General features: G+C 42.1%; 1 non-coding gene across 1 annotated transcript; it reads left to right on the forward strand.

The window, feature by feature from the left end:
* Positions 1–3,706: 3,706 nt before the first annotated feature.
* On the forward strand, positions 3,707–3,840 carry LOC115944770 (small nucleolar RNA SNORA70). Its single transcript, XR_004079280.1, has one exon. It is a non-coding gene; the product is annotated as a small nucleolar RNA SNORA70 (small nucleolar RNA).
* Positions 3,841–13,152: the final 9,312 nt, after the last annotated feature.

A 13,152-nucleotide genomic window follows, 5' to 3' on the forward strand; every position in this document is an offset into this window, starting at 1 on the left:
TCCTACTTCCTGGTTACTCCCTCTCATTCATTGAAGACTTTAAGTAGCTAGATCACTAGAAATTGTTCTCACCCCACACTGTTACTCTGTCAGAGTTATAACTCAAAATCTCAATCTGGCCCAAGCTCTCTCCTCCCAGGTTATCTGCAATCATTCCCACTACCTCTGTTCTTCAGATCCTTTAGGACCTGTGGGCCATCAACCCACACCCTTCTCTATGCAACAGTCTCCCCTCCCGTTATGCTACTTTGATTCCAAAGTCCTAAGGGATCACCACCTTCCCTTGCTCTCTGTGCTCTCATACCCTTTGCCTGTTGAACCCTAGGTGAATCGTCGAGCTATCTGATGTTAAACACTGCTGGAGAAAATCTGGTGTGGTAGGATTTGCTCTGCTGTCACGCACCTCTCTTCCTCTCCTTCCTCTGGCCACCTCAGTGGAGTGAAAGCCAAGGGGTCCGTTCTCAGTCTTCACCTTACCTAACGTGACCTCCAAAGCACCCCACATTCTGGCTTTCCTCCTAACTCGCCACTGCTGCCTCCTCATCTCTCTGACCTCTCAGTGGAAGCTGCACCAGGCCTTGGTCTTCAGCCCGTTATCTCCTCCCCCTTACCTACACTTACTGCTTAGGTAACCATCTGATCTCTTGGCTTTAAATGCCATCTCCATGCTGAAGACTCCCAGATGTGTGTGTCAAGCCTGGATTCCAGAACTGCCTTCTTGAATTTTTGCCTAGGCTACCTCATAGGCATCTCAAATTTCATATGTCCCAAACCCAGTTCTCCACCTCCCCACTTGGCCCCATCTTTTTTGGGATTCATGCAGTCTCCCCATTTCAATAAAAGGCAGCTTCGTCATTCTCTCTCTCTTGGTTCAGAAATGTGACTCAACAATTTCTGTTAAACCTCTAACTCATCTGTCAGCTAATCCTGTCAGCTCTCCTTCCCAGTCTCCTCTCCATTGAGGGGCACTGGAGAGCATCACCCTCTTGATATCCTTTCATCTCAACCATTCATAAGATCATTTATATGCTGTGGTCAGGAGGCAACCAGTTTGCAGTGGTTCTCAGCCTTTGCTGCACATTGGAATCATCTGGGTTGTCAGCGCCTTTAAAAATTCTGGTGTCCACATCCCACCCCCAGAGATTCTTATTTGAGTGATCTGAAGTATGGCCTGAGACTTTTAAAAGCCACTCCTGGGAGAAGGCAGGGGGATGGGCTAAATGGGTGGTGGGTATTAAGGAGGTCACTTGTTGTGATGAGCACTGGGAAAAAAACAATGTGTAAGGGAAAAAACCAATATTACACTATATGTTAACTATCTAGAATTTAAATAAAAATTTGGGGGGAAAAACCCATAAAAAATCAATAAATAAAATCCACTCCTGGCCCCCACCCAGGTGGTTCTAATGTGCTGCTAAGTTTTCTAGCCACTGTGTTAGGGCTTTAAAAAGAGAGACCTGGTGAAAACCATTAGTATTAACCAGTGTTTATCAAGTAGATTTCAGAATCGGTATCACACACTAAAAATAATATCCCCAAACCAAAATAAACAATAATAAGACTTAAAACTGGGAAGCTATATCACTATGCTCTATTCTTGTGAACAAGCCTTATAATCTCAATCTTTACTTTCATTTCATTTTCTTTCTCATTTTTATAGAATCTTTTTTATTCATTTTAAATAGTGATCATTTGGTGAGAAAATCTTACCACTGGCTAAAAAATTGGCCAGAATATCACCAGGTCTCAGCTCTGGATCCTCTGTGTTTTCTTTTCGAGCACAGACATTTTTCTGTGAATTTTGAGGGAAATGAGCTAAGAAGCTCATCACAGTTTTAGGCCGGCTTGAAGGAGTTTAACAATGTAACAAGGTCGGTTTCATCACCTTGACTTTCTTTTTCAATTTTTGCTCCCTTTTCTTGCAAAGGTATGCAGTCTGTGGTGTACAGCCTTCTCATGGGTGACCCGTCCGCAGTTTTTTAATGCTAAGTTAACAAGAGGAAAGAGATAATTGGGAAGTAAAGAAGCATTGCTTAAAAACACTCGATGAGTGGTGTGGGGGAGGAAGGAGAAAGGAAGAAGCAAAGGAGGCCAGGGCCTGGCACTTTTTCTCAGTTCCCATTATGCGGTGGGGTGGGGGGAGCAGGTAAACATCTGGTAGACCCTGTCGGGGGGGTGTCCCCACATCACAACTGAATCTAACAGTTCTCTTCCCCACCCTAATTTCTATTTTCCTCTGATCGAAATTTGTAAATATTTCCACCTGTTTAATGGAATTCATGAATACTCCAGATTAACCCAAAAATACAGATTGAGTTGCCTGATTTTCTTATTAAATTCTTCTTCTGATGCTCATTGTTCCAGGGATACAACAGAGCATGTTTATCTCAATCTCCATCTGAAACCTAAATTGTAGGTCTTTCAAAACATGTCAACCAGAGAACCACACGAATCAATGAAAACAACTTCTTTAAAAAAAAAAAAAAAACCCTAAAAGAGAATGGAGCAAATTCAATTTTGTGGTGCATTTTGCTTGTTTGTTTTATTTTATTTTTACACTTATTTTACTGCCCTTGCACTTCAAGCTGGAATTATGAGTACACTTCTCAAATTATTTTAAGCAAATGAAAAAAGATTCAACACCCTATGAAAACAAATATCTCAAAATATCTCCTATGGTCGCAACGTTCATATCTGAACATTTAAATATAATCCTACATAGGACCGGTAATACTTGTGGGTTTTTTTTTTTCCCCAATCGTTTGTAATTTGACTTGAAAAACATGGAATTTTTCAATTTTTCAATTTTTGAAAAATTGTCTAAAAAAATAAGAACAAGCCTTTCTCTCCTGTGCTACATATAAAGGACCTTCTTTGTCACCTTCTCTCCTGGAATCCCAACAGACTGACCCTACCTTCACTCCTCTAACCAAGGTAATGATGGTTTGTGCTGGAAATCTAAATCTGGCCCAGGCAGCCCAGTGATTTTCCAGGTGGACGCAAAGGGAGAAAGCAGCGCGAAGAGAGCCTGCGGCCGGCAGAACTGGGAGAAGTCCGCCACCTAGTGGAGGATATAGGCCAAGGCTGGTTACTTGAAATAGTTTTGTGCCAGGGCCTCGTGGCTGTCAAGAACCGCTTCTATAAATGGAGTCCTGGAGCCATAACTTCCATTCGGGACATGGTGTACTATCCAGAGACTACCCAGCCCCAGCTACAAACAATATGCCAAACCCCAGACACAAAACGTTCCTTCCTATAAATGAAAACTACACAGTGGCGCCCTACATAAAACCCCTTCATCAAGTAGTGCCTCATGAAGTACACTGAGTGTTTTTACTTAACAAATCCCCTCCCATTGCCACAGTGATTACCAATGTATTCTGTGTGTCTTTTCCTACACGGTGAAAACACAAGGTGCGAAGTATACTTATCCCCCATTATTATGATTAAAGTTGTACTTGTGAATTTTCTGCACAGAGAGCATTTTTCAGCTCTTCATACCCATGCAATAACTTATCCCAGTTTATGGCTGCCACTCAAAAATGATTGACATGTTCAAATAAAGTTAAGGGATTGGGAGCTGGATCCCAGGCCAGGCTATGCAGATATGTTTGTGCTCTCTTCTTTTGATTCCATTTGTCACACTATTCTAGTTCGCTTTATGTTTTAAATGCTTGTTTTAAATTTATATTAAAGTAGCACATGTCTGCAACCAATTAAGCCAACTGTGCTCTTTCTCCATGGGGGCCCCGTGTGCCATGGCTGCAAACAGTAGCCTCCTTGGTAGTGTATGCAGCCTGTTGATTGTATGGGTTGCCCAAAGGGACCTTGGAGACAGCCCTTTCCAGTGAACACTGAGGTCTGACCTCATGCTATCTCCAATCTAGGCTGCAGACAGGTACGCGGGGTGCCTTTGAAAAGCCCCAGGGCACAGTGGCCAGCGTCCACATTGGCCAAGTCATCATGTCCATCCGTACCAAGCCACAGAACAAGAAGCATGTGATTGAGGCCCTACACAGGGCCAAGTTCAAGTTCCCGGGCCACCAGAAGATCCATATCTCCAAGAAGTGGGGCTTTACTAAATTTAATGCAGACGAATTTGAAGCGGCTCATCCCAGATGGCTATGGGGTCAAATACATCCCTAATCGTGGCCCCTTGGACAAATGGAGGGCTCTGCACTCATGAGAACCTCGGCACTGCTCCCTCCCTATTCATGCCCACCAATAAATCCTACTTCCTGTCAAAAAATAAATAAAGTAGCACATGGACAGGTACCTATTTGAAGACATCAGTCCTCTGTTCTACCCCTTCCTACTCTAGTCCTGTTCCCTAGAAGTAACTACTTGTCAGTCTGTTAGATGCTTCTTCTGCTATGTTCCTCCATAATCTCGAAATAAAATGTGTTTGCTGCTGTGTCCGGATCTACTGGTGGTGGACTGTTTCGGTTTGGGTTCCCTCCAAAGCAGACCACGAGGTAAGGGTTCCTGGGCAGGATGGGGAAGTTAAGATGAGACAGGGAAGGAAGCCAGGAAAGGGTACAGCATCAAACCAGCTGCAGCTGCGGGCACCTAGAGAAGCTATCACACTACAAAACACTATTAGGAGAAATTTTTAAAATTAATACATGGAAAGGTATACCTTCTTCATGGGTCAAAAAAAATGTCATTTCTCCCCAAATTAATAGATTCCATATAACCCCCAATCAAATTTCCCACAGGCTTTATTATAGACATTGAGAAGCTAATTCCAAAATTCATATGGTAATGCAAAGGACCTAAAATAGCCAAATCAACCTTGAAAAAGAAGAACAAAGTTGGATGATTTACCGTACTTGATTTCAAGATTTACAAAGCCACAGTAATAAAGACAGTGTCATGCTGATTTAAAATAGACGGGTAGGGGAGCCTGAGTGGCTCAGTCGGTTAAGCATCTGCCTTCGGCTCAGGTCATGATCCCAGGATCCTGGGAGGGAGCCCCGCATCGGGCTCCCTGCTCCGCGGGAAGCCTGCTTCTCCCTCTCCCACTCCCCCCTGCTTGTGTTCCCTCTCTCACTGTCTCTTTCTCTCTCTCTCTGTCAATTAAATAAATAAAATCTTTAAAAAAATAAAAATAAAAAAATAAATAAAATACACGAGTAGATCAACAGAACAGAATAGAGTCCAACAACAGAAGCACATATCTATAGACAAATAATTTTCAACAAGGTACAAAGTCTATTCAGTAAAGAAAAAATAGTTCTTTCAACAAATGGTATGAGAACAATTGAATATCCATTTGCAAAAGCACGAACTTCAATCCACACCTTGCACCATATACAAAAATTAACTCAAAAACAGATCACAGACCTAAATTTAAAGGCCTTTAAACTACAAAGCTAGGAGCAAACACAGTAGAAAATTTTTGTGACTTTAAGCAAAGGTTTCTTAGATACAGTACTATCGTTCATAAAGAACAAATTAATAAATTGGATTACATCAAAATTTAAAACTTAACAAATTGATAACCTGGACTACATCAAAATTAGAAACTGTTCTCCAAAGACACAGCTATGAAAATGAAAAGACAAGCATCAGACTGGGAGAAAATACTTGCAAACATATATATCTGATAAAGGACTTCTACGCAGAATATATAAGGAACTCTCACTATTCAATAATAAGCAAACAATTAAAAAAAAACGGTCAAAAGACCTGAAGAAATAGTTCAAAAAAATGAAACATAGTTTCTTAATTTTGACTTAGGTATACACCCATAAATATAGTGGCAAAAAACAAGTGGCAAAAAAAAAAAAGCACATAAGAAAGAAAATGCTCAACATCATTAGTCATTAGGGAAATATAAATTAAAACCACAAGAAGACGGCACTACTATTAGAATGGTTAAAATTTTAAAAGACTGGCCACAAGTCAAGAATGTGGAGTAACGGGGCTCCTGGGGGGCTCAGTTGGTTAAGTGTCTGCCTTTGGCTCAGATCATGATCCCAGGGTCCTGGGATCCACCCCAACGTCCTGCTCCCTGCTCAGCAGGGAGTCTGCTTCTCCCTCTCCTCCCTCATGCTCCTCGCTCATGCTCTCTCACTCTCTCTCTCTCAAATAAATGAATAAAATCTTAAAGAAAAAAAAAAGAATGTGGAGTAACTAGGACTCTCACTGATGGGAATATAAAATAGTATGGAAACTTTGGTAAACAGTTTGGCAATTTATAAAAAGTTAAACATACGCTACCAGATGATCCAGCCATGCCACCCCTAGGCATTTACCCAAGAGAAATAAAAACATATGTCCATACAAAGCTTGTACATGAATGTTCATAGCAGCTTTATTTGTAATAGCTGGAAACCACTCTAACAACCATCAACAGGTCAGTGTCCATAAACAAACTGTAGAATAGCCCTACAATGGAATACTGCTCAGCAAGAAAAAGGAAGGGACTATTAGTACATGCAGCAACACAGAGGAAGCAGTCTGCAGTCAAAGAAGCCAGACATTTATGTGAAATTTATAAAATGCAAGCTAATCTATAGTGATAGCAGGAAAGAAGATCAGTGGTTTCCTAGTGGAGGAGGAAATTTTTAAGGCTGATGGTATGCTCATCACCTTGATTGTGTTTATAGGGATACACATATGTCAAAACTCATCAAATTACACACTTTAAATATGTGCAGTTTATTGTATCTCAATTATACACCAATCAGGCTGTGTAAAAAAATATTACTTACAAAGACTCAATTGGGTCTAAGACCTGCTTAAGAAGTTACAATGTCTAAATGTGATTCTTATAAATATTAGTTCACTTTTTTTCTTCCAAGCAATTAAATACGTAACGTCCTCATTAATCTGCATTACAACAGATCCCTCTTGTCCACAGGGGTTATGTTCCAAGACCCTCAGTGGATGCTGGGATCGTACCAAACCCTATTTATACTGTTTTTTCTTTTCTATATGTACGTACATGTGGTAAAGTTTAATTTATAAATTAGGCACAATAAGGCATTAACAATAACCAATAATAAAATAGGACAATTATAACAATATACTGTAACAAAAGTTATGTGAATGTGGTCTCTTCATAAAAATATCTCATTGGACTATACTCACCCTTCTTGTGATGATGTGAGAGAATAAAAACCCTACTGCTGCGATGAAGCGAGGTGAATGACGTAGGCATTGCGACGTCGAGTTAGACTACTTATTGACCTTCTTACGATTCGTCAGAAAAAGGATCATCTACTCCAGGACCGCGGCGGACCGCGCAACTGAACTGCGGAAAGCGAAACCACAGATAGATAAGGGGACACTTGCTGTGCATATATTCCATATGTAATCAGCATGATTTACATAATTCTTGGCTCACTTTGGAAGTCCAGGAGGTTCAATGAAAATACCTGCCTTTGCTCTCAACGGAAATATGCACTGCAGTGGATGACTCCGGACAGTGGGGGGAGCCTGGACAGTGCATCCTAACACTAGATTGGCAATTATGTGCATCCATTTAATTTAGCCAACCAAAGCTGTCAGTATCCCTGTGAGAGCCGCAGTCAACAAGGATGCAGAGACATCCCCATCCTCCAATTAGAGGCACCATTCTGTTGTCTGGGGAAAAAAAAAAATGACATCTCTCAGAAGGAGCATATAGTATTTGGATTAAAATTTATGTGAGTCAGGAGTATAATCTTTGGACCCAACAGGCTGAGGTAAACTTGGCCCTACCTCAGTTTGTATATCATCATAATCCGGATCAACTGAAATTTAACAATCTTATCTGGGACTATGTGAAAAATTAATACAAGATAGACCATGGTGTTGAAAATTAAACAAAAAATTGGGTTTAAACAATTTATACTTTTTTAAAAGATTTTATTTATTTATTTATCTTACAGGAAGAGAGAGAGAACACAAGCAGGGGTAGAGGCAGAGGGAGAAGCAGGCTCCATGCTGAGCAGGGAGCCCGATGTGGGGCTCGATCCCAGGACCCCGGGATCACGACCGGAGCGGAAGGCAGAGACGCTCAACAGACTGAGCCACTCAGGCGCCCCAGTTTATGCCTTTTAAATGGTGGTCACGAGACTGCTGTAGAAAAAATTCCCATGACCAGCACCTTCAAAGCCTTGCTGTTGTAAGCCTGGTGTCATTATTTTACTGGTCCTGTGTTATTGTCACAACAGGCAAAAAAACAGTCTTCCTATTTCATTTTGCATTGGATGATAGAAACTAGAGTTTTGTAAGTCTTCTGTTTGCAGTCAGTAAAGCAAAGGGTAGACTCTGGCAAGAAATCCTTGGAAAATACAACATCTGGGCTGAGGCTCTTGGCCATTTGTCATGTGACTATCCATCCATCCAGGAAGAGATTGATTGTATTAGTGTTCCCAAAGCCGGTGCTATTTATTTCCAAAGAGATAATTTATACAGTTCAACAAAGGAAGGCATGAAATGGGCTGCAAAAGTCATAAATCTATTTTCTCTCTCCCCTCTCTCTCTCTCTCGGAAATTATGCATGCTTGATACTTGCAACGCCTGTATTAGAGAACCATATTTATGGTCTTTGGTGCTCCAAATAGGCAAATCTATAATTGAATAACATCATGAGCAATTATCAGTTATGAACAAGGATGTCAGTTCACTTCTTAGCCTAAGGGCCCGTCCACAGAGTTGTACCGAATCAACCTCTCATGCGTCTTCTGCCCAGGCCTCCTGACCCAGGGGAACTCCACTGTGGGGAATTCTGAAAAGGGGAGGGAATACCTCACCAGCAGTTACCACCTGATCGTACCATGAAAAAAAAAATAGGGGGCACCTGGGTGGCTCAGTTGGTTAAGCGCCTGTCTTTGGCTCAGGTCATGATTCCACTGGGGTCCTGGGATTGAGCCGCACATCTGGCTCCCTGCTCAGTTAGGAGTCTGCTTCTCTCTCTGCCCCTCGCCCTGCTCATGCTTGCTCTCTCTCAAATAAATATGTAAAATCCTTAAAAAAAAAAAAAGGAAAAACTTTGCTGAATAACCCTTTTGACCAATGTATGTCTCTTAATGTTCTGAATCTTTCTGCTCATGCCTTATATGAAGAAGTGAATTATTAAGACTTGGCATAGAGAGGAAAGTCTCCCATAATCTCTGTTCAAAATTCTCTAAAATAATAGTCATACATTTTTATTAGTCAAATGTGCATAAATAGGCAAAATCTCCAAACTACAACAAAATTTTTCAATTGTCTACTGACTCCTTCCTCTCCTTAACATAGTTTATTACCTTACAGAAGCTTTTCTCATTTCTCTCCAGGAGGAACATCTTAACAAATAGTAAAGTGGAAAGAGAACAATATCAAAAGAACAAAGATCACAAGCGGATAGACTTTAAAAATTCTTCACCTTTAGTTTTCTTCCAGATTCTTCTACTGTAAAACTCTCAAGCACCTGACTCATTAATACTACCTATAATTCTACACTTGCCCCTTATCATCCGTATTCCCTATATTATCCAAAACAGAAGATTCAGAAACAATTCTAGACTCCAAGTTATTCTTTTCCACATTTCAACTAATTTTTCCCTCTATTTCCTACCTCCTCCCAAGCCCTTGGAAAGTGTTCACTCTTGATGACATTGCTGACTTTTCCATTTAGACATTGTTTACTGAACTGCCTAGCTATGCAGCTACATTGCCGTACATTAATAAAGCTTTAGGGATTTAGAGATTCAGTAGGGGAAACAATGTGGTGTTTCAGAGCCCCCTGCTTCATAGCACAATGAGGCTTACTCCTGAGACAGAGCGCCAACGGACAGGAGGCAGCTTGAGAGCCTATAACAGGATAACTTAGTGAAATACTAATTTGTTTTTATTCCCCTATATGTTCCCTTTCATCTCACTTCAGGCAAGGCGGTAAGCCTTTAGCATTTCCTTCCCTGAGTGATTTTATTTTAATTTTGTTAAAGATTTTATTTATTAAAGAGAGAGCACGCCTGCATGTGAGCAGAAGGGAGGAGGGAGAGAGACAGGCAGACACTGCACTGAGTGCAGAGCGCAACACGGGGCTCCATTCCACAACCCCGAGATCACAACCCTGAGATCACAACCTGAGCCAAACCAAGAGTCAGACGCCCAACTGACTGAGCCACCCAGGCGCCCCTCCCTGAGTGAGTTTTAAAAGCAGAAAACAGAAGTCACTTTCAATTAGTCTCTTCTGTCTTTTGCAAACATCTAAGTTACCTACAGAAAGGATGCCAGGGTCCCTAGGGGGAGGAAAAGATGAATGCTTCTAAGAGCAAAGAGAAAAAGAGGCAAACCCAGAGTTTGGGAGGGAGATAAAGGTTGGTGGGTCCCAGGGTTAAGAGAGATTTACATTCGGCTTTTCACCCCTTCAGAATGGAAAGGCCAGACCCCAAGTACAGATGGCCCACGTATTCCCACCTACTCCCATGCCAAGCATGGCACAGCTGAATACCATGACCGGCATCCAGAGGTGCCAAGACCCCAGATCATTGGCACAACACTGAGTGGTAAAGGAGCTTCCAGCTGGATTTAAGCTGATACAAAGAAAATTAGGGAATGTCACATTTTTTGCACAACCCTGTTGGTGTTCTAAGATTCACGTGTGCACCTCCTATGCGGGATGACTGATGCATACCTACAGCCCACACTGATTATAGGGGCTGGAATTTGCGCTAACTCATCCTGAGCTCATGGTCATGACTGCGTTGTAGAACTTGTATAAAGAGATGAGTATAAACTCTTGGAAAACATGGCTGATGAGCGAATACCGAGGGTGTGTGGTAAGTTAAAGTTTGAAGAGTACTTTAGAATGGTTTTAAAATCCCTGGCCAGATCAGCTCCTCTTTCAGGAGTAACAAAATACAGATCACTCCTTTGTTACTGTTACCTTGAGTTTGTGGAAGTGAATTCAAAACAGGACAGTATCAACCAACAAAAAATAAATAAAAGGACTGTTTCCAATATTGTACAACTTGTATAAATTATAAACAAACCAACCAACCCTGGGCAGATATAGGGTGGTCAGAGAAGGATGTGAAGAGAATTATAGCCTTGCTGGTTTGCTGAGATTGAGGTTCTCTGTTATTCTCAGGAAAATATCTAGAAAGATTTTAAGGTCTCTAGTTTTTTTTTAATTCAAATTCTCAAAAAAAAAAAAAAAAGTAAAATTCTCCCTGGAGAGGGAGAGATATACAGCAGCCAGCAGACATGTTATCTGGGGAAGGGGCCAGTGTGCTGGGACTGTGGTGGGGACAACTGTGCGGATGGACGTGAAGGTTACCAGAAACGGCAGGTGTCTTCCAACATTTCCAAGAAGAAAGCCCCACGCCCAGAGGAGAGACATTTACCTTGTCCTGGAGTCCTGGAGACTGAGAAACGGAGGAAGGCTAGCTGATAACGCTTCCTGCCGTTGCACTGCTCACACCCTCCCCGCCCTTGCCGGCCCCCCTCCTCTCCAGCCAAACACGGGGCCTGTACCTGCACCTCCTCTGCCTGAAATGCCCTCTCCAGACATTAGTATGGCCCATTCCCGTACCTCCTTTGGGTCTTTACTCAAATAGCACCTTCCCAGCACTGCCTTCTGCACTTACCGCCATTTACAGTATCACGTATTTTACTCATTGTGTGTCTTGTCTGTCTCTTCCCTCTAGGGAATCTCCATGAGGAAAGGTACTGTGTCTTTTGTTCAATGCTGTCCTCAGTCCCTAAATGTGTCTGACACCAAGTAGGTGTTTATTTTTTTTTATTTTTTTTTTAAAGATTTTATTTATTTATTTGAGAGAGAGAGAATGAGAGAGAGCACATGAGAGGAGGGAGGGCCAGAGGGAGAAGCAGACTCCCTGCCGAGCAGGGAGCCCGATGCGGGACTCGATCCCGGGACTCCAGGATCATGACCTGAGCCGAAGGCAGTCGCTGAACCAACGGAGCCACCCAGGCGCCCCCAAGTAGGTGTTTAATAAATACCGAAATGAAAAATGAGCACATATGTTCTTATGGAATAAATGGGTACTTCTGTTTTCACAGCAAACAGGGTTGCAGTGGCTGTGGCTGAGCAGCTGAGTATATGGCCAGGGGGCCCACTGACAACCAGGGAACATGCACATTTGGTAAAAAAATAAAAATAAAAAAAAACACAAAAAACAAAACTCACAAAGAACAAAAAACCATGTCCAACACCAGCCACAGGACTGTGAACGGGCATCTTCAATCACACTGGGGCCGGAGGGCAGCAGTGGGTCCAGGCTGGGGCAGCTTGGACTTCAGCTCAGCTCTGTCCTGCACGGGAGGGAGAAAGCAGGTGGAACATGGCAGGGCACACTCTTCCCGACAGCAGTCTAAACGAGCTCAGCCCACTCCATGCTTCTCCCAACAAGGGGATACGGCAAAGCAGGGACAGGAGGGTTGCTGCTTGCTCCTCTCCACAAATACCCATCCTCCTGTGGTGCACATCTCAACCACCACAACAGATTCCACGATAACAAAAGGGCTGATAACATTCCTATCCGGGGAGAGGGAAACCACGCCACACTTTTATACACGTGCCCTGATGTACAGCTCAAAGAACAAAATAGCATAGTATACGATCCCTGTTTGCATGAAGATTATTCTCTTGGTGTGGATACAAGACTGAGAAATAAACCCAGCAGCATATTGCTAACAAAGGGCCCCGGACAGCATGGTGATTATGTTTCTTCCTGGCATTGGGCTGGCATTTGAGTTGGAACGCAGAAATTTCTTTGCAGTCTTACTTTTATTATTTTTATTTTTTTAAACCAGATTTTGTATTTAATTGTAATCTGCATTGTAAAAAAAAAAAAAAATTGTCCAATCACTTACCAATAAACTTACTTAGCTTTGCTTCCCACAGCTTCCAGACGAACCGATACTCCACCAAGTTGTGTCAAGAAATCCCTGGATTTGAATTCTCCCTGACACTGTGAACCCCCGGGGGTGTAAACCTAACTAGTAAATGTGGAATTTGGACATCAGGAAAAACATTATCTTATGCCAAAATGTATGACAGAGACAACTGCTGTCGCTGTTCAGGAGTCAGATGTGAAAATGATTATTCAAACTGCTGCCAAGGATAGAAGCTATATGATACAGTTTTTTGGGGGGGGGTTTTCTTGTGTGTGTGTGTGGCCTATTTTTTTTCAAATGAGGAAACAAGTC

This window comes from Leptonychotes weddellii, chromosome 4 (assembly GCF_054177405.1).
Source record: "Leptonychotes weddellii isolate Sample4059 chromosome 4, ASM5417740v2, whole genome shotgun sequence".
NCBI lineage: Eukaryota > Metazoa > Chordata > Mammalia > Carnivora > Phocidae > Leptonychotes > Leptonychotes weddellii.